At 35.3% G+C, this 25,668-nt stretch overlaps 1 pseudogene; it reads right to left on the reverse strand.

Annotated features, from left to right (window-relative positions):
- Positions 1 to 4,823: 4,823 nt before the first annotated feature.
- Positions 4,824 to 25,668, reverse strand: part of LOC148545044 (uncharacterized) — a 31,701-nt pseudogene continuing 10,856 nt past the window's right edge.

The raw sequence follows: 25,668 nt of genomic DNA on the forward strand, positions 1-25,668 counted from the left end.
CGCACTTGTTCAAAAAATAAGAATAAACTAATTTAAAAAATTTAAAATTTTTTATATTTCAATTTCTTAGTTTTAGAATATTTTTGAAATTTTTTATTTTTCTTCTATTAGAAAAAAAATTTATTTTTTAGTTTAAAACTTTAAACAAAAATAAAAAATTTATAGATCTTTTATTTACTGGATATTGCAGAACTTTAATTTATTTTTCTAATTTAAATAAAAAATTTAATAATTTTAATTTAAAAATTAAAAAATAAAAAATTTAGTTTTCTAAATTTTTTAATTTTTTAAAAATATCTTTTTATCTTTTTATTCATCGGATAAGACTACATCCGGACAGTTGACTTTTTTTTGCTGCACTTGTTCACAAATTAATAATAGATTAATTTAAAAAATTTAAGATTTTAATTTTTTTTATTTTTTAAATATTTTGAACATTTTTATTTTTTTTAGAATTAGAAAAAAAATTATTTTTAAGTTTAAAATTAAAAAAATAAATTTACAACTCTGTTATTTAACAGATATTGTTGGACTTTATTTTACTTTTCTAATTGAAATAAAAAAATTAATCATATAATTTAAAATTTCAAAAATAAAACATTTAGTTTTTTAAAATTTTTAATTTTTTTATTCTCCAGATAATGCTGCACTCAGAAAATTGACTTTTTTTTTGCTGCACTTGTTCTCAAAATAAGAATAAATTAATTAAAAAAATTTAAAATTTTTATTTTTCAATTTTTTTTAGTTTTTGAATATTGTTGGAATTTTTTATTTTTCTACTATTAGAAAAAAATTTATGTTTTAGTTTAAAACTTTAAACAAAAATAAAAAATTTACAGATTTATTGTTTAATAGGTATTGCTAAACTTTATTTTATTTTTCTTATTTAAATAAAAAAATTTAATAATATAATTTAAAAATTAAAAAATAAAAAATTTAGTTTTTTAAAATTTTTTATTTTTTTAAGATATTTTTTATTTTTTATTCATTGGATAATGCATAATACGGATAGTTGACTCTCTTTTGTTGCACTTGTTCACAAATTAAGAATAAATTAATAAAAAATTTAAAATTTTAATTTTTTTATTCTCCAGATAATGCTGCACTTGTTCACAAAATAAGAATAAATTAATTAAAAATTTTACAATTTTTTATTTTTCAATTTTTTTAGTTTTTGAATATTGTTAGAATTTTTTATTTTTCTACTATTAGAAAAAAATTTATGTTTTAGTTTAAAACTTTAAACAAAAATAAAAAATTTACAGATTTATTGTTTAATAGATATTGTTAAACTTTATTTTATTTTTCTTATTTAAATAAAAACATTTAATAATATAATTTAAAAATTAAAAAATAAAAAATTTAGTTTTTTTAAATTTTTTTAAGAATATTTTTTATTTTTATTCACTGGATAATGCATCAAACGGACAGTTGACTTTCTTTTGCTGCACTTGTTCACAAATTAAGAATAAATTAATAAAAAAATTTAAAAATTTTAATTTTTTTAATTTTTGGATATTGTTCGAATTTTTTATTTTTTTACAATTAGAAAAAAAAATTATTTTTTAGTTTAAAAATAAAAAAATAAATTTACATATCTGTTATTTACCAGAATATGCTAGACTTTATTTTATATTTCTAATAAAAATAAAAAAATTAATCATATAATTTATAAATTCAAAAAAAAATTATTTTTTTAAAATTTTTAATTTTTTATCTTTTTATTCACTGGATAATGCTACAACTAGACAGTTGACTTTTTTTTGCTGCACTTATTCACAAATTAAGAATAAATTAATATAAAAAATTTAAAATTTTAATTTTTTTATGTTTTAGATATCATTGGAATTTTTTATTTTTTTAAATTTAGAAAAAATTTTATTTTTTTAGTTTAAACTTAAAAAAAATTAAATTTACTAATCTATTATTTACCAGATATTGCTAGACTTTATTTTATTTTTTTGATTTATATAAAAAAATTAATCATATAATTTAAAAATTCAGAAATAAAAAAATTTATTTTTTTAAAAATTTTAATATTTTTAAAATATTTTTTTATCTTTTTATTCACCGAATAATGCTACACTCGGATAGTTAACTTTTTTTTTTGCTCCACTTGTTCACAAATTAAGAATAAATTAATTTAAAAAATTTAAATTTAAATTTTTTATTTTTTGGATATTTTTGGAATCTTTTATTTTTTACAATCAGAAAAAAAATTTATTTTCTTAGTTTAAAATTAAAAAAAAATAAATTTACAGATCTGTTATTTACCAAATATTGATGGACTTTATTTTATTATTCTAATTTAAATAAAAAAATTAATTATATAATTTTAAATTTCAAAAATAAAAAATTTATTTCTTTAAAATTTTTAATTTTTTTAAAAATTATTTTTTATCTTTTTATTCACTGGATAAGACTACACCCTGACAGTTGACTTTTTTTTACTTCACTTGTTCACAAATTAAGAATAGATTAATTTAAAAAATTTAAAATTTTTATTTTTCATTTTTTGGATAATTTGGAATTTTTTATTTTTTTTACAATTAGAAAAAAATTTATTTTTTAAGTTTAAAAGTTAAAAAAATAAATTTACAACTCTGTTATTTAACAGATATTGTTGGACTTTATTTTATTTTTATAATTGAAATAAAAAAATTAATCATATAATTTAAAATTTCAAAAATAAAAAATTTAGTTTTCTAAAATTTTTAATTTTTTTAAAAATATTTTTTATTTTTTTATTCTCCGGATAATGCTGCACTCAGAAAATTGTCTTTTTTTGCTGCACTTGTTCAAAAAATAAGAATAAATTAATTTAAAAAATTTAAAATTTTTTATTTTTCAATTTTTTTAGTTTTAGAATATTGTTGAAATTTTTTATTTTTCTTCTATTAGAAAAAAATTTATTTTTTAGTTTAAAACTTTAAACAAAAATAAAAAATTTACAGATCTTTTGTTTACTGGATATTGCTGAACTTTATTTTATTTTTATAATTTAAATAAAAAATATTTAATAATATAATTTAAAAATTTAAAAATAAAAAATTTAGTTTTTTAAATTTTATTTTTTTAAAATATTTTTTTATCTTTTTATTCACCGGATAAGACTACACTTGGAGAATTGACTTTTTTTTGCTGCATTTGTTCACAAATTAATAATAGATTAATTTAAAAAATTTAAGATTTTAATTTTTTTTATTTTTTGAGTAATTTTGAATTTTTATGTTTTTTTACAATTAGAAAAAAAAATTATTTTTTTAGTTTAAAAATTAAAAAAATAAATTTACAACTCTTTTATTTAACAGATATTGTTGGACTTTATTTTACTTTTCTAATTGAAATAAAAAAATTAATCATATAATTTAAAATTTCAAAAATAAAAAATTTAGTTTTTTAAAATTTTTAACTTTTTTATTCTCCAGATAATGCTGCACTCAGAAAATTGACTTTTTTTTGCTGCACTTGTTCATAAAATAAGAATAAATTAATTTAAAAAATTTAAAATTTTTTATTTTTAAGGTTTTTTAGTTTTTGAATATTGTTGGAATTTTTTATTTTCTACTATTAGAAAAAAATTTATGTTTTAGTTTAAAACTTTAAACAAAAATAAAAAATTTATAGATTTGTTGTTTAATAGATATTGCTAAACTTTATTTTATTTTTTTATGTAAATAAAAAACATTTAATAATATGATTTAAAAATTAAGAAAATAAAAAATTTAGTTTTTTAAAATTTTTTATTTTTTTAAGAATATTTTTTATTTTTTATTTAATGGATAATGCATCACACGGACAGTTGACTTTCTTTTGCTGCACTTGTTCACAAATTAAGAATAAATTAATAAAAAAATTTAAAATTTTAATTTTTTTATTTTTTGGATATTGTTAGAATTTTTTATTTTTTTACAATTAGAAAAAAATTATTTTTTTAGTTTAAAAATAAAAAAATAAATTTACAGATCTGTTATTTACCAGAATATGCTAGACTTTATTTTATTTTTCTAATTTATATAAAAAATTAATAATATAATTTAAAATTGAGAAATAAAAATTTATTTTTTTTAAAATTTTAATATTTTTAAAAATATTTTTTTATCTTTTTATTCACCGAATAATGCTACATGTAAGACCCAGAATTTTTGAGAAGTCTTATTATGATAAAGTCTCAAATCCTATGGTTATTTATAGCCTTAATTTCAGAAATTATTTTATTAAAGGTAATTAAGGCAAGTTTTGATTTATTGGATTTGAGATGAGTTATGATTATTATCCAATTTTATAGTTATTGGATTATTTTCTATATTTGAATTATAAAGTTGATATTTATGAAATAATAATGATTTTATACGATTTGGATTAGATAAGTAATATTTTAAATATTACTATTGCTATTTTGGTAAAAAATGAAGAAATTAAGTATATTATTTCTAATTATTTGATTTGGGCATTTTATTGAAAGTAATTTGTAAAAAAATTGATGAGCAAGTAGTATTTTCTATATACCTCTAGTGTTGGATTTAATTTGGGTTTCAATTACCATATTGTTCCCAACTTTATTTGAAATTACCAAAATGCCCCTAACCCTAATTTTATTCAAAAACCCTAACCCTAAAACCCTGACCCAATACCCGTTTCCCCTCTCTGAACCAGTAGCAGCAGCTACTACCCTCTAACCTAAACACACACACACAGTATCTGAAGGAAAAGAAAGGGAAGGTAGAATCGGGAAAAAGAAGAAGGGGGGAGGGGGCTTATACCGCCGTTCAGCTCGCCACCACCATGTCACACCTTGCCGCCGTGCCTCAGCCTCGCCGCCATCATCCTCGCGGGCATGGAGGAAGCCTTTCTACTGCCACTGCTGCCCGTGAAGGCGACGCCATCACGTCAGAGCTCAGGCGAGAGGGAGAAGGTCGCGAAGGAGGAGGGAACCGCGCTGTTCTGCTCTGCCGTCGCCACTGAAGCTGCACCCAGTCCCTAGTCGCCGCCGCGCCAAACACAGGAGTGGCCGCCATCGCTGCAGAGGAGTCGCGTGGCCACCGTCGCATCCTCGCGCACAGAGAGAGGGGGATGCGCCAAAGGGGACCCTTTTCCGCCGCTGTCGTGCCGTGAGCGCCGATTCGGTGTTTGCCGCCGCCGAGCTTCCATAGCCGCTGCGTTTCACCGCAGTTGAGGGTGTCTCCATCGCCGCACCTTGGCCGACGGCATTGCTGATCTGCTGCTCCGCAGTGCCTAGCTGGAGCTCTTGTTGCTGATGCCGGAGATCGGTGGTTGCCGGAAAACACCACTGTTGTTGTTGCCAAAGGAGGGAGAAGCCGTGCCGCTGTTCTGGTCGCCAGAGCTTTTGGCCGAGCCTCAACCACCGGAAATACTGCTGCCGCCACCGAGCTCCACTGCCGGTAAGGCTTTTAAGTTGAGTTTCCCTTCTGTTGAGTTTCCTGGAACTTCATCGTCGCTGCGTGTGGTCCAGATCACCGCTGCTGCTTGGGGCTGACTACCGGGGCCACCGCCCAACCGGTTCAGAGGGCGCTGCGGTTCAGTTTAGCCGTTCTCTCTTAGTTTCAGTAAGTATTCCTGTTTTGAGAGCTCTGCGTTAGTGTTCTGTTTCGTGTAATAAAGTAATTGTAATGTTGATGGTTCTAGGAGTTAGAATCTGAGTTTACTTGTGGCGTTGAGGTTGCTTCTACTATTGAGAAAGACACGCGGAATCGGGATTTTGATTGTCAATTTCGGGTTGAGGCAGAAAGGACACTGTGACGCGTTTGGGTTATGAATTTGCGTTTTGAGGTAGGGGCGCTTTCCAAAAACTATAGTTTATTATTGGAATTATTACATATGGGTACTGATGTGAGGATGTGTATTTGGTGATTGTATCAGTCCTATGTATTGTTTAGTTGTTTTGTATGATTATGGGTGTTTGTTTGACTGGACTGTTGTGTGGTTTTGTGAAAAGAAATGCTTTTGAAGTTGATTCTTTTAAAGCTTTAAGATTGAGTTTAATTCGTTGGAAATCGATTTGAGTTGAATGGATTTTCTTGAGAATGTGAAAAATAGAATACACTCTTGAATTTAGCCTGGCTTGCTTTAATGATCTGGTTTGATAAATGACTGTTGCTGAACCGTTTCTTTAAAGCTTTAGAAATGAGTTTATTCGGCTGATAACGATGTGATCTTTTGAGACGGTTTCCTTGAAATATGGAATTGAGATGACTGTTGGATTTGGCTTGCCTTGAACTGATTTTGGATTTTGGGTTGTTGAAAAGGATTGTGGAATGGTTTTGTTGGGACCCAAACCGGGTGGCAAAGTCCAAGTTTTAGGGGAGATGCTGCCGGAATTTCTATAAAATCCGAGTCTTTATTAAAATATTGTTTGGAAAAATGATGAGTTAAAGACTTCTACTATTTTATTTGAATTGTCAAGAAAAGGATGATTCATGCTTTTGAAATGAATTATTAAAGAGGAAATTGTGATTTAGTCTTGCTTCGTAAGAAAGGCATTGTATCTCTTTCAGGAGAAAGTTATTTAGGTGAAACTTATGTTTTAAAGCTGTTTTAAATGTGACAAGGGCAATGCCTTTGAATTTGACTTGAGGGTTTCAATTAGAGGAGTTTCAATGACTTTGAAAGAACCTGAATGTCTATTGACAAGTTTCATTTTGAAATGTTTTGAGAAAGGTTTTAAGTCCTCTTTGAATTCTGAACTTTTGCAAGACAAACAATTTTGAACAGTTGAAACGCTTTAGAATTTGTCATGGGGGTTGAAGCTGGTTTTGCCTAAGTAAAGGAAATGGCTTTGAAGGAAGTAAACGATTACGTGACTTGGTTTGGCTTAGATCTTATTTTATTACTCAAATCGGAAAGCCAAGGTTTTAATGATTTTAAATGAATTTGGCGAAATGAGTTATGCTATTCTCCCCCTAAGGACTTGGGACTCTGCCGAGAAACTTTTGTTACAAAAATCCCATTGTTGGATGGGTGATTTTGAATGTTTCAAAAGGAATCTTTAACTTTCCATGGTTTTGGAAGTTTTGGAAAGAGGAAGCCGAGAGTGGCTTGTTTTAAAAAGGGAATTTTCCTTGAGTAAAAGTGGCTTATGAGCCTGAGATAATTTGAGAAATGAGATCTTTAAAGCCAAGGCTAAAAAGAGTTGAAACTTGATTTCAAAGTGAAATAATTTGAGAAAAAGTGATTTATGGCTTAAATACTGATTTTATGAATTGATGATGTTGAATGTGGAAGTGCTGTTTTGTTGTGAGCCGAAATGGCTGTGTATGATTATAAATATTGGTTGGTTCTGGATTGAACCGTGAGCCGGAATGGCTGTGTATGATATGAATATTGGCTGGTTTTGGACTGAACCGTGAGCCGGATGGCTGAGATGGATGTTGATCCATGGAAGAGATTGAATGCATGTATATGATGAATCATTGATAAATGTGAATGTTGCACTTCCACTATTGGAGATGAGGGTTTCCCTGGGAGGAAGCAGTGGCTAGCCACCACGTGCTCCAGGTTGAGACTCAAAGCTCTTTTGACCCTATGTCGTAAGTGTGGCTGGGCACTGTGAAAGTCCCGAATGAGCTCGCCCCCGTAAATATTCACCAGTGAAGGTGCTTGAACTTCCTATCTGTGTTTGCAATTGGGACTCTGTGGATTGTGGTGATTGGTTGATGGTTGGATTGTTTGGGCCTAGGGCCGTGGTTGAAATGAGATGGACCGATGGTTGGTTTCGGTTTTGTGTGTTTCTGGTTTGGAATAAAATATGAAAGGCTATTTTGTTTCAGCATAGATAAACCGTTTTGAAAGACTTTTAAGTTTTAAGAATTGAATGGTTCCTCTTTCAGAAAAGATTCCCGACTTTACTTTTATTACAAACCGTTGTTTTTGAAAAGAGGCATAAGATGGTTATTAATCACTGGTATGGTTTATCTTCACGTATCCTATTACAGTAATTTCCAAAAACCCTCTGATGAGATATTTTGTTGAGAAACGAATCTCTCCCAAAACACCCAAAACTAACCGGCAAGTGTACCGGGTCGTATCAAGTAATAAAAACTCACGGGACTGAGGTCGATCCCACAGGGATTGAAGGATTGAGCAATTTTAGCTTAGTGGTTGATTTAGTCAAGCGAATCAAGTTTTGGTTGGGTGATTTGTGAATTGCAGAATGTAAATTGCATGAAATTAAAGAGAGCGGGAAAGTAAATTGCTGAAACTTAAAGAACAAGAAATTAAATGGCAGAAACTTAAAGTGCAAGAAATGTAAATTGCGGAATCTTAAAGTGCAAGAAATGTAAATTGCTTGAAATGTAAAGGGGATTGGGATGTGGATTTGCAGAATTTAAACAAGGAAAAGTTGAATTGCATTAAACAGAAGAGGAAAAGGGAATTGGGGTTGAACCGGATCTTGAAGCAGTAAAGTAAATGAACATTAAAAGTAAGGAACAGAGAATTGAAATGAGAAATTCAGATCTCAGGACCCAGAGACTAGAAAACCAAGTCTAGATCTCAATGCCTTCCTAGATCCAATAAGAACAATAGCAAGGAAATTGTAAATTGCAAAGAAAAGAGATGAAGAACAATGAACCGGAAATGAAATTCAATTAACAGTAAAGTAAAGAAACAGAGAGATCCAAGATTGAGATTGAAACAGAATTTCTTCAATTCTCCAATCCAAGATTCAAGACAAAAGTAAAATGAAATTGCAAGTAAAAGGAAACAAAGAAATTCAAGTTCACTCAGTAACAAAAGCTTCCCAAAAACTATTATGAAAATTCTGAAAGGAAAGCTCTCTTAATAACTTGAATTCTATCCTATTTATACACTTTCCAAAATGATCTTCAAGCCTTGAGTTGGGCCTTTGTTCTTGGTGGAATTGGGTTGAAAGAGGCCTTGGTTGATTGCTCTTGAAGTTTGAAGAAGAACCGAAGTGAACCAATTGAACCGGAAATGAAGTTAGCCAAAGTTGGTCTCAACGTTAGGGTCAAAGTTAGGGGTCTAACTTTGCCCCTAACTTTTCATAGCAGCAAGCTTGATTTCCTGGTTTGGACGTTGGTGCCAACGTTAGGGGTTTAACTTTAACCCTAACGTTGGCAATGCTTGGTGCTAGTGGCGCCAACGTTAGCCTCCAAGTTAGGGGGCTAACGTTGGCGCAAACGTTGGCCTTCTCCCCCTTTATAACTCATATGCCAACGTTAGCCTCCAAGTTAGGGGGCTAACGTTGGCGCAAACGTTGGTGGCCCAGGGATGAAGTTTCTCTTGCCAACGTTAGCCTCCAAGTTAGGGGGCTAACGTTGGCTCAAACGTGGGAGCCCAGGGAGTACTTCATGCCCAACGTTAGCCTCCAAGTTAGGGGGCTAACGTTGGGGCTAACTTCATGCCTCCAAGTTCACTTTCACTTATCCCTTTCTTCACTTCTAGCCACTCCTCTTTGCTTCAACCTTTTTCCAAGCTTTCTTCACCTATCAAGAATCAACCAAACTCATCAAAGCTATGCTCAAAATCATGAGATATTCAATCTTTCATAATATGCAACAAATATAGCACAAAACCTCATGAAATGGCATGAATTCATATATGGTTGGTTCAATCAAGGGAAACATGAAAATCTACTCAATTAGCTTGCTTGTAGCTCAAGAAAGTGCATAATTCTAATGAAAACTAAAGAAAAAGACTAGCTAAAATGGGCTAAGATGACTTGTCATCACAACACCAAACTTAAAGCTTGCTTGTCCCCAAGCAAGAAACAGATTTATGCTCCAAGGTTCTTTTAATTAAGATGGGTTGAGGAATACTTGTAAAGTGCAGTGAGTGAAGTGATCAAGTATTAGTGGGGTGAACTCTAAATCATATGCTCATGCAAGGGCTTCAGTGCTCACTAGTCCTTACATATTGGGAGTCGTAGGTCTTAGGATTTTCATCCAAATGGTACCATGGAGATCTCTTTATATGTAATCACCTTGAAGCAGCTTATAGTTTCTGTGTTTTGGCCTCGACTCTAAGTATCATGTGTCAAAGCGGCTCTTTAGATAAGCTTTCAATCAATACTCCTACACCAGTTGGTTTTAAGGTATTAGGTGTTGAAGCACCCCTAAGGATTTACTTGCTCAAGCCTCTTTCCTTGACACATCTCAACCACAAGCATTTACTAGGATAACAACTCTTTGAGTTTTTGTTTCTTTCTTTCTTTTTCTGCCTAGTAATTGATGCTCAGAGCCTTGGACCATGTTTTTTTTGTTTTTGTATTTTCTTTTCGTTCTTTTGTTTTGTTTGCTGCTTCTTGGATCAATAAGTTTTTGAGAATCTCCATAATACTTCTTTGAACTTCATGTCCCGCCTATGAGCTCCCATGCAAGTTTTCACAAGCATGCAACCTCAATACAAAATCATATAACCAGAACCACCACTTCTCCTAATCTTTTGCTTGCCTCAAAATTGTTTAATTCCTTAATCCTTCTTTTCAAAGAACTTTCATGTGATGCATTTCTTGGAAATTGAGTGCAAACAAGTTTTGAAGATGAGAATGTTGTTGATGATCAAACATCTTGCTTATTGAATCATAAAGAAAGACTATGCTATGCAGGCAGGGGTAAATAAAAAAAGAGAAACTATGCTATGCAGATAGGCAGGGCAGATCAGAATACAATTCAACTTTCAATTACAGCAATATTTGATGCAAAACAATGACTTAACAATACAACCTGTTGAAGTTTACTTGCTTTCCTTCTTCTCATCATCATCATTGCTGGCCTCTAGATTCATCTTTTGTTTCTTTGGTTGATGATGCTTTAATCCTTCCAACAGCTTGTATGGATCTCTGTAATGATATTGAAAGTTGCTTGTTCCCCAAGCACTTGGAAACAATGGTTAATTTTCATGATTTATTTGTAGGCTTTTTGAACTTACTTTGGTGTGGGAACACCAAACTTAGTACCTTGCCAATGATTAGATTAACCATGTGTGAAACTCTTTTTCTTCTTTTTCAAAAACAATAAAACTGAAAACTAGGAAACAGCAGAATAGTTAACTAGTTTATCCAATATGCTTGAAGCCATCATTATGTAGAAGGTGAGAGTGTGTTTTATGATGAGATTTTGGTGGAACACCAAACTTAGAATCCTTCATTCTCCCTTAGATTGTTTTGGTGTGCAACACCAAACTTAGCTTCTTGCATTATAGATAAACTAATTAATCGTTTTGTTAAAATAGATATGAAAAGATAACTACCTCAGGTTGGGTTGCCTCCCAACAAGCGCTCTTTTATTGTCACTAGCTTGACATTCTTCATCCTCTGATCATGGAAGTTGAAGTCTCAGTTGCCTTTGGTTTCCTCCTCTTACCGTAGGCTTCTCCTTGTTTTCCATAACTGTCTTCCCTTTCAACTCAGCAGCTTTTTCATTGTTCTTCGAGTCATCTTCAGTGGCTCTTAGGGATATATTTCCCTCTCTCTCACCCAATTTAGCAGGGTTTTGAACCATTTGTTCCATGTACCTTTCAATTCTCTTGAGATATGCCTCTTGGTTTTTCCTTATGTCCTCCTGCTCTATTAATGTCATTTCTTGGATTTTCATAAACCTTTCCATCATCATTTCTAGAACATAGAGTTTTTGAAAGTTTAGGATTGGTTGTGACTGTGTAAATTGTGGTGATTGATGGAAGTCATTTTGGGCGGGTGGTGGGGTAGGATAAGGTTGGAGGTGTGTATATTGGGGTGGTGTGTAGTGATTTTTGTTGGTATGGTGATGTTTTTGCAGGTTTGGGAAGTTGGGGTTATTATAGTTGAAGTCCCTTTGTTCCTGATACTGAGATTCCCTCATTCTTAAATAAGAATGTGGTTTCCATGGTGGAAATTGTGTATTCACTGTGGCTGAATGTAGAGAATCAATTTGTCTGGCTATTGATTCCAATTGCTGCTGTGTTTGCTGGTGTAGCTGCTTGTTTTGATTCATGATTGCTCTCACTCCTTCAAGATTCATTACTCCCTTTTCTGAAATTGCATTCCGTGGCGTCTCAAATGAGTGTTGGTTATTGGCTCTTTCGTCACTGAACTCTGCAGTTCCTTGGATGGTTGCTGTTGCCTTGAGTAGGCCATCTGAGAAGTAATCTACTGCTTTTCTTGTTTCGGTGGTTAATCCTTCATAGAATGCTCGAAAATCCACCTTGTCATTTGATTTCTTGTATCTCTCCCATGCTTTGAACAGTGGTTCTTCCTCTCTTTGTATGAATGGATGTACTCCTTCTTTCATCTTGATGTGTTGTTGGGGTGAGGAAAATTTGGCTAGAAACTTGGCAACCAATTCATCCCAACTAGTTATACTTCCTTGAGGAAAGGTTTCAAGCCATTGTGCCGCTTCATCCTTCAGTGAGAAGGGAAATAACATGAGCTTAATGGTATCATGGTCTACACCATTGAGATTGACAGCCCCACATGTTTTCAGAAAAATAGATAGGTGCTGTTTAGAGTCCTCCAAGGGATTTCCACCATAGGAACAATTGTTCTCTATTAGTGTAATGAGTTGTGGCTTCATGTTGTGATGTTCTTCTTTCTCAGAGATTCCTCCTTCCTTGTGACATATAAATCAATATAAATTGCATTAAATGTAAAGGGGATTGGGATGTGGATTTGCAGAATTTAAACAAGGAAAAGTTGAATTGCATTAAACAGAAGAGGAAAAGGGAATTGGGGTTGAACCGGATCTTGAAGCAGTAAAGTAAATGAACATTAAAAGTAAGGAACAGAGAATTGAAATGAGAAATTCAGATCTCAGGACCCAGAGACTAGAAAACCAAGTCTAGATCTCAATGCCTTCCTAGATCCAATAAGAACAATAGCAAGGAAATTGTAAATTGCAAAGAAAAGAGATGAAGAACAATGAACCGGAAATGAAATTCAATTAACAGTAAAGTAAAGAAACAGAGAGATCCAAGATTGAGATTGAAACAGAATTTCTTCAATTCTCCAATCCAAGATTCAAGACAAAAGTAAAATGAAATTGCAAGTAAAAGGAAACAAAGAAATTCAAGTTCACTCAGTAACAAAAGCTTCCCAAAAACTATTATGAAAATTCTGAAAGGAAAGCTCTCTTAATAACTTGAATTCTATCCTATTTATACACTTTCCAAAATGATCTTCAAGCCTTGAGTTGGGCCTTTGTTCTTGGTGGAATTGGGTTGAAAGAGGCCTTGGTTGATTGCTCTTGAAGTTTGAAGAAGAACCGAAGTGAACCAATTGAACCGGAAATGAAGTTAGCCAAAGTTGGTCTCAACGTTAGGGTCAAAGTTAGGGGTCTAACTTTGCCCCTAACTTTTCATAGCAGCAAGCTTGATTTCCTGGTTTGGACGTTGGTGCCAACGTTAGGGGTCTAACTTTAACCCTAACGTTGGCAATGCTTGGTGCTAGTGGCGCCAACGTTAGCCTCCAAGTTAGGGGGCTAACGTTGGCGCAAACGTTGGCCTTCTCCCCCTTTATAACTCATATGCCAACGTTAGCCTCCAAGTTAGGGGGCTAACGTTGGCGCAAACGTTGGTGGCCCAGGGATGAAGTTTCTCTTGCCAACGTTAGCCTCCAAGTTAGGGGGCTAACGTTGGCTCAAACGTGGGAGCCCAGGGAGTACTTCATGCCCAACGTTAGCCTCCAAGTTAGGGGGCTAACGTTGGGGCTAACTTCATGCCTCCAAGTTCACTTTCACTTATCCCTTTCTTCACTTCTAGCCACTCCTCTTTGCTTCAACCTTTTTCCAAGCTTTCTTCACCTATCAAGAATCAACCAAACTCATCAAAGCTATGCTCAAAATCATGAGATATTCAATCTTTCATAATATGCAACAAATATAGCACAAAACCTCATGAAATGGCATGAATTCATATATGGTTGGTTCAATCAAGGGAAACATGAAAATCTACTCAATTAGCTTGCTTGTAGCTCAAGAAAGTGCATAATTCTAATGAAAACTAAAGAAAAAGACTAGCTAAAATGGGCTAAGATGACTTGTCATCACCCTCTACTGAGAACCCTTTCGAGGATGATGTTCTCACCCCCCTACATTTTTCCCCTTTCAGGATATGGCGCAGAAGTTATAAAGAGTTCATTTAGTTGTTGTTGAGATGCTCTGTATTGCTTTAGTATATTTTTGTTCCCTCGCCTTTATCTTGAAACATTCTGTAAGAGGGATAGAGATTGTATTGGTTAATGTCTATAATATTATTTATATATATGTATGTATTGATGTGTGAAAAATGATCCAACACAAAACTCACCGGCAAGTGTACCGGGTCGCATCAAGTAATAATAACTCACATGAGTGAGGTCAATCCCACAGGGATTGAAGGATTGAGCAATTTTAATTTAGTGGTTGATTTAGTCAAGCGAATCAAGTATTGGTTGAGTGGTTTGTAATTTGCAGAAGCTAAATTGCTTGAAATGTAAAGGGAGAAGGGGAAATTGCAGTAAATGAAAGAGCAAGACAGTAAATGTGCTGAATCTTAAAGAACAAGTAAAGTAAATTGCAGAAACTTAGATTGCAAGAAATGTAAATGACTGAATCTTAAAGTGCAAGAAATGTAAATTGCTTGAATTATAAAAGGAGTTGGGAATTAGGATTGCAGAATTTAAACAAGACAGAAGTAGATTGCAATTAAACAGAAGAGTAGAGAATTGATTGAATCAAACTAAATCTCAACAGAAAAGTAAAAATGCTTTGAGAATTTAAAAACAGAAAGTAAGCAATGCTTAATTTGCAGCAAATTAAAAGGGGTTGAAGATCTCAGGAGTGGAAGAGACTAGATAACAAGTCTAGATCTCAAATCCTTCCTTGATCTAACAAGAACAATTGTAAAGGAAATAAAGAAAAGTTGAATTGCAGAAAGTGTAGAAGAAGAATAAAAGAAGATGCAGTAAACAGAAATTGAAATTCAATTATGCAGAAGAGTAAACAAGATCTCAAGGTGAGATTGAAACAGAAGTTCTTCAATTCTTCACCCAAGATCCCAAGCAAGAAATTAAAAGAGTGCTCAAGCAAGAACAGGGAAGAAGATAGATCGATTCTCCTTCCAAATTCTCTAAGATCCAAATTCAAAAGTAAAAACTCAAAATAAAAATGAAAGTTAAAAGGAAAATTCAAAGTAAAGTCTAGAGGTGTCAAAAAGGTCCTAATTACATCAAACTAACTCCTATTTATACACTTTCTATTCTTGGATTTTGGAATTTGGATGGGCTTTTGATTTGGTGAAGAAATGAATTAAGTTGGATTTTTAATTCAATTTTTAGCCCAAATGCACCTCCCAGGGGTAAGCTCAGTTGGAAAAACCAACTGAGCACTCCATTGTTGCTGCCCGTGTCATTTGGTTCGTGCGTCCCAGCCTTGGTTGAGTGCGTGACACTAGAGCTTAGTTGGAATTTTGAACTGAGCTCTAGGCCGTGTCATGGTGCGCTAGGTTTGCTCCTTGTTGCGCCAAATTGCTTGTCACAGCCCCCTTGGTTTGCAAAGTTGTGCGCCAAAGTGTGGGGAGCTTGGGGAGGTAATGCTCAGTTGGAAAAACCAACTGAGCTTTCCTTGGTGGTGCCTTGTTTTCAGCCTCAAGGTCCCAGGTTCAACACTTGGTGGAGGAAGTTTGGAGCAATTTCCTTTGGAAGAGTGGGCGCTCCTTCCTTATGTCTCCAAGAATTCCCAAGTTCGAATCCTAGAGGGAGCAAGTGGAGGCTATTTTTCTTGGAAGGGTTGGACGCTCCTCCCTTGTTTCTCAAAGAGTTCCCAAGTTCGAAACTTGGCCCAAGCATTTTAGCTATTTCTTCTTGATTTCCCTTGCAAGGAGTAGCGTGTGGTTCCAAGTTCGAACCATGGAGGAGGCATTTTGGCTATTTTCTTCTCATTTTTATTGCAAGGAGCGTTCCTTGCTTCCTTTAGCTCATGAGTTCGAAACTTGGTGGCTTCACTCATGGGATTTCATCTTGAATTAATTTGGAGAGGTCCCCGATAAAGCTCACTTAGTTAACTGAGCTTTATGCCATTTCCTTGCTTTCTTTAGTGCTCAGTTAACTATTTGAACTTAGCTTTGTACCTTGCCTTCTCCTTTCATTCCTTGTGAAGCTCAGTGATGACAAGTCATCTGAACCCATTTTAGCTAGTCTTTTTCTTTAGTTTTCATTAGAATTATGCACTTTCTTGAGCTACAAGCAAGCTAATTGAGTAGAATTTCATGTTTCCCTTGATTTAACCAACCATATGTGAATTCATGCCATTTCATGAGGTTTTGAGCTATAATTGTTGCATATTGTGGAAGATTGAATACCTCATGATTTTGAGCAAAGCTTTGATTAGTTTGGTTGATCAATGATAGGTGAAGAAGGCTTGGAGAAAGGTTGAAGCAAAGAGGAATGGCTAGGAGTGAAGAGAGGACAATGGAATAAATGAAAATTGAACCGGGTTGCATGAAGTTAGCCCCAACGTTAGCCCCCTAACTTGGAGGCTAACGTTGGGCATGTAAATCACTCCCTGGAAGTGGCCAACGTTAGCTCCAACGTTAGCCCCCTAACTTGGAGGCTAACGTTGGAACTTGAGAATTTCTCCCCTGGGCACCAACGTTTGCGCCAACGTTAGCCCCCTAACTTGGAGGCTAACGTTGGCACTTAAATCACAAAGGGGGAAGGCCAACGTTTGCGCCAACGTTAGCCCCCTAACTTGGAGGCTAACGTTGGCGCCACTCACACCAAGCATTGCCAACGTTAGGGTCAAAGTTAGACCCCTAACGTTGGCACCAACGTCCAAACCAGAAGGATGTTGCTTGCTGCCATGAAAAGTTAGGGTCAAAGTTAGACCCCTAACTTTGACCCTAACGTTGAGATCATCTTTGGCCAACTTCAAAAACCGGTTCAATTGGTTCACTTCGGTTCTTCTTCAATCTTCAAGAGCAATCAACCAAGGCCTCTTTCAACCCAATTCCACCAAGAACAAAGGCCCAACTCAAGGCTTGAAGATCATTTTGGAAAGTGTATAAATAGGATAGAATTCAATTTGTTTAGAGGAGCTTTCCTGGAGAGTTTTCCTTTGGAGCTTTCCTTTTAGAATTTTCAATATAGTTTTCGGAGAGCTTTTGAACTTGAGTGAACTTTAATTTCTTGTTTTCATTGCTTTCAATTTCATTTACATTTGTCTTGGATCTTGGATTGGAGAATTGAAGAATTTCTGTTTCAATCTCAATCTTGGATCTCTCTGTTTCTTTATTTTACTGTTAATTGAATTTCATTTCCGGTTCATTGCTCTTCATCTCTTTTCTTTGCAATTTACAATTCCCTTGCTATTGTTCTTGTTGGATCTAGGAAGGCATTGAGATCTAGACTTAGTTTTCTAGTCTCTGGGTCCTGAGATCTTAACTTTCCATTTCAATCCTCTATTTACTGCTTTCTTATGTTCATTTACTTTCCTGTTTCATATCCGGTTCAAATCCAATTCCCTTTACCTCTTCTGTTTAATGCAATTCAATTTTTCCTTGTTTAAATTCTGCAAATCCACATCCCAATCCCCTTTACATTTCAAGCAATTTACATTTCTTGCACTTTAAGATTCCGCAATTTACATTTCTTGCACTTTAAGTTTCTGTCATTTAATTTCTTGTTCTTTAAGTTTCAGCAATTTACTTTCCCGCTCTCTTTAATTTCATGCAATTTACATTCTGCAATTCACAAATCACCCAACCAACACTTGATTCGCTTGACTAAATCAACCACTAAGCTAAAATTGCTCAATCCTTCAATCCCTGTGGGATCGACCTCACTCCCATGAGTTTTTATTACTTGATACGACCCGGTGCACTTGCCGGTTAGTTTTGTGATGTTTTGTGAGGATTCGTTTCTCACCAAAATATCTCATCACTCAGTTCATTTTTCCAACTTAGCCTTCCTTCTTCCTCAATGTTGGCACATTTTTGCTTCCATTGGGCACGCTTTTTGCTTTCTTGGGCACGTTTCTTATGCCACGCTTTTCTTCTTTTCTTCTTTCTTCACCTACAAGTAATCAAAACAACCAATCAAAGTATCACTAAATTCACAAGGTTTATAAATCATTAAAATTCAATTAAATTTGGCTTTATCCTCATGATTTAGCATCAAATAAATGGTGGTTGTTTGATTCAAAGAAGTTATGCATTTTCATTCCAAATTACTTACTTAGAATGTAAGAAAGTGCATAAAACCTAATAAAATCAAAGAAAAAGGCTAGTGAAACTAGGCCAAGATGACTTGTCATCACAACACCAAACTTAAAATTTGCTTGTCCCCAAGCAAGAAAAGAATTATGCTCAAAGGTTCTTTCAATTGGAATGGATTTGAAGAATTACATGTACTATCCTGTGAGTGAAGTGATTAAGTGACAGTGGGGTGAACTCTAAATTATATGCTCATGCAAGGGCTTCAGTGCTTACTAGTCCCTACATCTTGGAAGTCTTAGGTCTTAGGATTTTCATCCAAATGATATCATGGAGATCTCTCTATAGGTAATCACCTTGAAGCAACTTATAGTTTTTGTGCTTTGGCCTTGACTCTAAGTGTCATGTCTCAAAGCGGCTCTTTAGATAAGCTTTCAATCAATACTCCTAAACCAGTTGGTTTTAAGGTATTAGGTGTTAAAGCACCCCTAAGGATTTACTTGCTCAAGCCTCTCTCTTTTACACAATTCGACCACAAGCATTTACTAGGATAACAACTCTTTGAGTTTTTGTTTCTTCTTTCTTTTCTGCCTAGTAATTGATGCTTAAAGCCTTGGGTCATGTTCTTTTTGTTTTTATGTTTTCTTTATTTTCTTTTGGTTGCTGCTTCTTGGATCAATAAATGTTTGAGAATCTCCACAATACTTCTTTGAACTCTATGTCCTGCCTATGAGCTCCCATGCAAGTTTTCATAAGCATGCAACCTCAATGCATAATCACACAACCAGAACCACCACTTCTCCTAATCTTTTGCTTGCCTCAAAATTGTTTAATTCCTCAATCCTTCTTTTCAAAGAACTATCATGTGGTGCCCCTTTTTTTTTTGAAATTTTGAGTGCATGCAAGTTTGAAAAGTGTAGTGTTGTGAATAATCAAGCATCTTAATTATTGAATTATAGAAAACTGTACTAAACAGACAGACAGACAGACAGACAGACAGATAGGGATATAATATCACTTTCAATCACAGCAATATCTGATGTAGAATAATCACTGAATAACACAACCTTTTGGAATTTACTTGCTTTCCTTCTTCTCATCATCATCAATGCTGGTCTTCACATTCCTCTTTCATTTCTTTGATTGATGATGCGTAATCTTTCCAAAAGTTTGTAGGGTGCTCTGCAGTGATATTGAAAGTTGCTTGTTCCCCAAGCACTTGAAAAATGGTTAGCATGCATGATTTATTTGTGGGCCTTTGAACTTACTTTGGTGTGGGAACACCAAACTTAGTACCTTGCCAATGGTTCTCATGCATCAGATTAACCATGTGTGAAACTCTTTTTCTTTTTCAAAAGTAATAAAACTGAAAACTAGGAAACAGCAGAATAATTAACTAGTTTATCTAAATGCTTGAAGCTAGCATTATGCAGAAGGTGAGAATATGTTTTATGATGGGATTTTGGTGGAACACCAAACTTAGAATCCTTCATTCTCCCTTAGATTGTTTTGGTGTGCAACACCAAACTTAGCTTCTTGCAATATAGATAAACTAATTAACCTTTTTATTGAAATAGCTATGAAAAGAAAGTTACTTCAGGTTGGGTTGCCTCCCAACAAGCGCTCTTTTATTGTCACTAGCTTGACATCCTCTGTGCTGTTGATCATGGGAGTTGAAAGTTCTGTTGCTGATGAGCGGATATTTTATACGCTTTTTGGGGATAATTTCATATAGTTTAGAGTGTGTTTTAGTTAGTTTTTAGTCTATTTCTAGTAGTTTTTAGGAAAAATTCATATTTCTGGACTTTACTATGAGTTGTGTGTTTTTCTGTAATTTCAGGTATTTTTCTGGCTGAAATTGAAGGAGCTGAGCAAAAATCTGATTCAGGCTGAAAAAGGACTGCTGATGCTGTTGGATTCTGACCTCCCTACACTCAAAGTGGATTTTCTGGAGCTACAGAACTCGAAATGGCATGCTTCCAATTGCGTTGGAAAGTAGACATCCAGGGATTTCCAGCAATATATAATAGTCTATACTTTGCACAAGGATAGATGACGTAAACTGGCGTTCAACGCCAGTTCTCTGCCCAATTCTGGCGTCCAGCGCCAGAAAAGGATCAAAAACTGGAGTTGAACGCCCAAACTGGCATAAAAACTGGCGTTCAACTCCACAAATGGCCTCTGCACGAAATCTCAGCCCCAGCACACACCAAGTGGGCCCCAGCACACCAAGTGGGCCCCAGAAGTGGGTCTCTGAACCAGGACAGAAAGCTGTCATCTAGAATCTTTGAACCAGGACAGAAGGTCCTGTTGTTTAACTCTAGACTCAGGCTATTCCCCGGGAAACTGAAATCCCGGTGGAGGGGACCATACGTGATTACAAGTGTGTCACCATATGGTTATGTGGAGCTTCAAGATATTGATTCTGATAAGAAGTTCATTGTCAATGGACAGAGAATCAAGCATTATCTTGAAGGCAACACTGAGCAAGAATGCTCAAGGCTGAAGCTAGATTAAAAGCTCAGCAAGGTCCAGCTAAAGACAATAAAGAAGCGCTTGCTGGGAGGCAACCCAGCCATAGGGCAACAATCCTCTAAGCATTTTGCCCTATTTTCATTTTTATTTGTTTATATAAAGTTCACTGACACTAAGGTAAAGAATCATTTGCATAAGTTTACAGGGTTACAGAAGGAATCTACACACAAAACAGAGATAGGGAGCTTACTGGCAAGAAAACGCCAGTAAGGATAGCTATCTGGCGTTCAACGCCAGAAAAGGGCAACAACTGGGCGTTGAACGCCCAGGAGAGCAGCATTTGGGCGTTGAACGCCCAAAACAGGCAATGTTTGGGCGTTCAAACGCCAGGATGGTGGGGAGGAGCTCTCCTTCTACCCATCTCCTTCTTTTTCTTTTGCTTGAGGACAAGCAAAGCTCTAAGTTTGGTGTGCTTATCCGTGATCACTAAGATCATGGCCCCTAAAGGAAAACAACCCACTCCAAGAGGAGCAAGGGCGTGATTTAAAGGAACTAAAGCGCCAGAAATTCTCTCTTGAATGACCAAGCACCTCACAGACTAGAGGAACATCCACTTCCCAAACCTCAAGGTTGTTGAGTTCTAATCTTAGCCTTAACTCTGTGATAACTGTTCTTATTTTAATTTTACCTTAGGAGTCATATAGTAGTAATTAGTATCTATTTTGATTTTATCTCCAATTAAGCTATAGTTTATTTTTCTCATCATCAGCAAACATGAATAAAATAGTAGATCTTTTGAATAAGAAGCAATAAAATTTCGAGTTTAAATAAAATAAATTCTAATTGGTTAAATGTGGTGGCAATGCTTTCTGTCTTCTGAATGAATGCTTGAACAGTGAATATGTCTTTTGAATTTGTTGTTTAAGACTGTTAAATATGTTGGCTCTTGAAAGAATGATGAACATGAGACATGTTATTGATAATCTGAAAAATCATAAAAATGATTCTTGAAGCAAGAAAAAGCAGCAAAGAACAAAGCTTGCAAAAATAAAAATAAAAAAAAAAGAAGCAAGCAGAAAAAGGCAATAACCCTTAAAACCAAAAGGCAAGGGCAATTAAAAAGGATCCCAAGGCTTTGAGCATCAGTGGATAGGAGGGCCTAAAGGACTGAAATCCTGGTCTAAGCGGCTAAACCAAGCTGTCCCTAACCATGTGCTTGTGGCGTGCAGGTGTCAAGTGAAAACTTGATACTGAGCGGTTAAAGTCAAGGTCCAAAGCAAAAAGAAGAGTGTGCTTAAGAACTCTGGACACCTCTAATTGGGAACTTTAGCAAAGCTGAGTCACAATCTGAAAAGGTTCACCCAGTTATGTGTCTGTGGCATTTATGTATCCGGTAGTAATACTGGAAAACAAAGTGCTTAGGGCCAAGGCCAAGACTCATAAAGAAGCTGTGTTCAAGAATCATCACACTGAACTAAGAGAATCAATAACACTATCTGAATTCTGAGTTCCTATAGATGCCAATCACTCTGAGCTTCAATGGATAAAGTGAGATGCCAAAACTGTTCAGAAGCAAAAAGCTACTAGTCCCGCTCATCTAATTAGAATCTGAGCTTCAATCAAAAACTCTGAGATATTATTGCTTCTCAACCTATTAGTCTTCTATTTTATTTGTCTAGTTGCTTGAGGACAAGCAACAGTTTAAGCTTGGTGTTGTGATGAGCGGATATTTTATACGCTTTTTGGGGATAATTTCATATAGTTTAGAGTGTGTTTTAGTTAGTTTTTAGTCTATTTCTAGTAGTTTTTAGGAAAAATTCATATTTTTGGACTTTACTATGAGTTGTGTGTTTTTCTGTAATTTCAGGTATTTTTCTGGCTGAAATTGAAGGAGCTGAGTAAAAATCTGATTCAGGCTGAAAAAGGACTGCTGATGCTGTTGGATTCTGACCTCCCTGCACTCAAAGTGGATTTTCTAGAGCTACCGAACTCGAAATGGCATGCTTCCAATTGCGTTGGAAAGTAGACATCCAGGGCTTTCCAGAAATATATAATAGTCCATACTTTGCACAAGGATAGACGACGTAAACTGGCGTTCAACGCCAGTTCTCTGCCCAATTCTGGCGTCCAGCGCCAGAAAAGGATCAAAAACTGGAGTTGAACGCCCAAACTGGCATAAAAACTGGCGTTCAACTCCACAAATGGCCTCTGCACGAAATCTCAGCCCCAGCACACACCAAGTGGGCCCCAGCACACCAAGTGGGCCCCAGAAGTGGGTCTCTGCATCATCCATCATAGTCCACTCATATTTTGTAACCCTAGGCTACTAGTTTAGTATTTAAACAACTTTTAGAGACTTATTTTGTATCTCATGACATTTCAGATCTAAACTTTGTATTTTCTGACGGCATGAGTCTCTAAACCCCATTGTTGGGGGTGAGGAGCTCTGCTGTGTCTCGATGAATTAATGCAAGTATTTCTGTTTTCTATTCAAACACGCTTGTTCCTATCTAAGATGTTCATTCGCGCTTACTTGTGATGAAGGTGATGATCTGTGACATTCATCACCTTCCTCAAACCATGAACGTGTGCCTGACAACCACCTCCGTTCTATATCCGATTGAATGAGTATCTCTTAGATTCTCTAATCAGAATCTCCGTGGTATAAGCTAGAACTGATGGCGGCATTCATGAGAATCCGGAAAGTCTAAACCTTGTCCGTGGTATTCCGAGTAGGATTCAAGGATTGAATGACTGTGACGAACTTCAAACTCCTGAAGGCTGGGCGTTAGTGACAGACGCAAAAGGATAGTAAATCCTATTCCAACCGGATCGAGAACCAACCGGTGATTAGCCGTGCTGTGACAGAGCGCGTGAGCGTAGTTTTCACTGGAAGGATGGAAGGTAGCCATTGACAACGGTGATCCACCAACACACAGCTTACCATAGGGGGACGTGCGTGCGTGAACAAGAAGACAGAGGAAAGCAGAGATTCAGAAGACAAAGCATCTCCAAAACTCCAACATATTCTCCATTACTGCACAACAAGTAATCTTTAATTTATGCTCTCTTGGTTGTTCACAATTCAGCTGATAAACATAATTGACTTCCTGACTAAGATTTACAAGATAACCATAGATTGCTTCAAACCAACAATCTCCGTGGGATTCGACCCTTACTCACGTAAGGTATTACTTGGACGACCCAGTGCACTTGCTGGTTAGTGGTACGCGTTGTGAAAAGTGTAATTCACGATTCGTGCACCAGTTGCCTTTGGTTTCCTCCTCTCACTCTGGGCTTCCTTTCCTCTGTTTCTTCTTGTAAAATCTTTCTGTGATGCTTTTCTTGGATGATTGATTCCTTTCCCGTAGCCTTCTCACTTTCCTCCATGACTGCTTTCCCTTTTTTCAACCTAGCAGCTTTTTTGCTGTTCTTTGGGTCATCTTCAGTGGTCCTGAGGGACATATTTGCCATCCGCTCGCTTGTTTTTGCAAGGTGCTTAGCCAGTTGTTCCATTTGCCTCTCAATTTTTCTGAGTGAGGCTTCTTGGTTCTTGCTTGTTATTTCTTGATTTTTCCTTGCTTCTTCTTGCTCTATTATTGCCATCTCTTGAGCTTTCATGAATCTCTCCATCATCATTTCTAGAACATAGATTCTTTGAAAGTTTAGAATTGGTCGTGGTTGTGTCAACTGTGATGGTTGATGAGAGTCGTTTTGGGCGAGTTGTGAGGTAGGATGGGGTTGGAAGTGTGTGCATTGGGGTGGTGTGTGATGGTTGTTGTTGTGAGGGTGGTTTTTATGCTGGTTTTTGAAGTTGGGGTTGTTGCAGTTGAAGTCCCTTGGTCTTTGATTTTGGTGTTCGACCCCCCTCCAGTTGGAATGAGTCCTCCAGGGTGGGTTGTACACATCATTCTGAGACCTGTGTTGGAACATGCTTGAGGAGCTATTTGGGAAGTGTGGTCGCTCATGACTTTGTTGCTCATAGTTAGTTGCTCCAAAACCTCTTTCAGGTTGATTCCCATCATGTGACTTTTTAAGTAAGTTGTGAGTATTTATTGCAGCAACTTGTAGCCAATCAATTTTTCTGACTATCAGCTCTAATTGTTGTTGAAGTTGTTGGTGTATCTGTTTGTTTTGGGCCATAATGACTCTTACACCTTCAATTTCCATCACTCTTTTCTCGTGTGTGGATGGTTGCACTTCTGTCTCTAGCTCACCAATTTCCTGGAGTGGTTTCAGCTTGGTTAGGAGTTCACTCATTAGTTCTTCCCATCCGATGATGCTTCCTTGTGCGAAAGCTTCAAACCATTGAGCAACGTCGTTCATGGTGACGAGTGGGTGCTTCAAGTTATGGGTTGCATTATCATCTAAGGTGGGGATATTACTCCCATGATTATTGGAATTCATTAAGTTCCCCTCCATGGTCTGCACAATTACAAACGGTCCAAATGAAGATAGAGTATATTCATGCCAGAATATGATTAGAGGATTAGTTGACACAATGTGTCAAACAGTTGATAAACTTAAAAGATTAATGGATGAAAATTACTTCTCTCGTATATTCAACAAGATAAAGCATGAGAATCATACAAAGCCAGAGAAACCAAAAAAACTTCACTCTATTGCTAAAGTGAAGTTTCAGTTAGTTCAAGCAAAAATTCAAATAGTTAGTGGGTTAGTCAAAAATTAAAGAAACAGAAAAGAAAAAATGCTTGATCTATATCTCCACTTCACCTAATCATTGTCAATCTAATCAATCCCCGGCAACGGCGCCAAAAACTTGATGTGTGGAAAACGATCCAACACAAAACTCACTGGCAAGTGTACCGGGTCGCATCAAGTAATAATAACTCACATGAGTGAGGTCGATCCCACAGGGATTGAAGGATTGAGCAATTTTAGTTTAGTGGTTGATTTAGTCAAGCGAATCAAGTATTGGTTGAGTGGTTTGTAATTTGCAGAAGCTAAATTGCTTGAAATGTAAAGGGAGAAGGGGAAATTGCAGTAAATGAAAGAACAGGACAGTAAATGTGCTGAATCTTAAAGAACAAG

This window comes from Arachis ipaensis, chromosome B9, assembly GCF_059453495.1.
Source record: "Arachis ipaensis isolate K30076 ecotype BB chromosome B9, ASM5945349v1, whole genome shotgun sequence".
Taxonomy (NCBI): Eukaryota; Viridiplantae; Streptophyta; class Magnoliopsida; order Fabales; family Fabaceae; genus Arachis; species Arachis ipaensis.